The sequence below is a fragment of the Meles meles genome, chromosome 4 (assembly GCF_922984935.1).
Source record: "Meles meles chromosome 4, mMelMel3.1 paternal haplotype, whole genome shotgun sequence".
NCBI classification, from domain to species: Eukaryota; Metazoa; Chordata; class Mammalia; order Carnivora; family Mustelidae; genus Meles; species Meles meles.
Window position 1 is genome coordinate 83,192,805 of NC_060069.1, and position 2,334 is coordinate 83,195,138.

A 2,334-nucleotide genomic window follows, 5' to 3' on the forward strand; every position below is an offset into this window, starting at 1 on the left:
CAAGTAAGACCAAATTTTATATAAATTGGGAGGAATTGGTTTCAATTTTCTATAATGTTTCATGAGGAGTAAGTGCTTTTACATCTGTTTTTCTGAATCCTAGTCTTTGGAAGAGAATATTAATATATTTTGACCTATGAAGAAAATATTGATGAAAGTGGCTTATGTAGTTGTTTCTTCTTTTTTTTAAAAAATATTTATTTATTTATATGAGAGAAAGAGAGAGACAGACAGACAAAGAGCACAAGCAGGCAGAGTGGCAGGCAGAGGTAGAGAGAGAAGCAGGCTCCCCTCTGAGCAAGGAGACTGATGTTGTACTGGATCCCAGAACCCTGGGATCATGACCTGAGCAGAAGGCAGCAACTTAACTAACTGAGCCACCTGGTATCCCATGTAGTAGCTTCTTAAGGATGCAAATACCTTTTTGTTAGAATCCTTATAGAGTTTTGAAGTTCACTCAATTATTATCATTAATATTTTTCATATCAGTTTCAACATAAAGAATCTCTGAATTTTTGGCTCTAAATAACTAATGTTTTATTCTTTTAATAATGAAAATACCATGAAAATTTTATTAAAGGTATTTCAAGAGGTAGCATATGAATATTTCCAATGCTTTTTTTTTTTTTTTGGTGGAAATAACAAGATCACCTTTTTTAATGCTATTGTGCCAAGCCTATCAAATATGTATACTGCATTTTTATTCATATTTAACAAATGGCTCTGATTGTATTTGAATTCAGGTCTGTTGGTGGTAATAAGACAGCAGCTACAATACAAAATAATACAGACAGCATCCATTGATTTTTTTAGTTGTCCATTTTTGTGTAATCTTAAAGCTTCCCTTCCCAATTACACTGTTGGAAAATCACTGAAAAATGCAAATGGATAAGAGCTTGTCAGGCATTTGTGTGAACTGGCAAGAATAATAATGTTGGCAGTTCTGTAATCACTGAGCATACAAAAGCTGACAGGACAAATACTTTCTTTCCACCAATTGACTGAATGTGTATTATTGCTGCATGCTTTAAAAAGCACAGGTGAAAACACACCATTCTCCGAGTTGGCCTTTTAAGCATGTTCAGACTCATCATGGCATATTGACTTAGGAAAAGAAAGAATGCTGTTTAATATTAAATTAGTAATGCCATAATCAGCTGTGTGGAATGCATTATAAGAACACATTTCTTTTCCAGCAAGGGAGCAAACAGTGGCCAAAATGTCCTACTGAAAATGGCCTTTTCCGAACCAGTCTGTCCTTATCCACTGATTGGATATCCACCAAGGAGCTGCCAGGACTGTTCCTCTGTCTGGGAAGTCCTCATTGCCTAGTGAGCCTGGTGTGGGAGCTGGAGGGCTCTGTATCTGGCTTATTTATCAGAGAGCCTGGGCCCTTAGTGCAGTGAGTCTCAGGCATAATGGGACAGAAAGGCAAGAAAGATCACTGAAGAGCAAGCAGAGATGATTCTGCTGTTTGTCCACTTGTCCAGGCTCTCAATTCATCTGTCTCTGATTTTTTAAATTACTTACATTAGTTTCCTAGGTCTTCAGTAGCAAAGTACTACAAGCTGGGTGGCTTAGAACAACAGAAATTTGGGGATGCCTGGGTGGCTCAGTGGGTTAAGCCTCTGCCTTTGGCTCAGGTCATGATCTCAGGGTCATGGGATCGGGCCCTGCATCGGGCTCTCTGCTCAGCAGGGAGCCTGCTTTCCCTTCTCTCTTTGCCTGCCTCTCTGCCTACTTGTGATCTCTCTCTCTCTCTTTCAAATAAATAAATAAAATTAAAAAAAAAAAGAATTACAGACCAGTATCCTTGATGAACATGATGCAAATAGTCTGACCAAAATACTAGCCAATAGGATCCAATAGTACATTAAAAGGATTATTCACCATGACCAAGTGGGATTTATTCCTGGGCTACAAGGTTGGTTCAACATCCTCAAAACAATTAATGTGATACAATACATTAATAGAAGAAAGAACAAGAATCATATGATGCTCTCAAAGCATTTGACAAAGGACAGCATCCTTTCTTAATCAAAACTTTTCACAGTGTACAGATAGAGGATAGATACTTCAATATCATCAAAACCATCTATGAAAAACCAACAGCTAATATCATTCTCAATGGGGAAAAACTGAGAGCTTTTCCCCTAAGGTCAGGAACATGGCAGAGATGTCCACTATCACCTCTGCTATTCAACATAGTGCTAGAAGTCCTAGCCTCAGAAATCAGACAACAAAAAGAAATAAAAGTCATCTGAATCAGCAAAGAAGAAGTCAAACTCTCACTCTTTGCAGATGATACGATACTTTCCTTGGAAAACCCAAAAG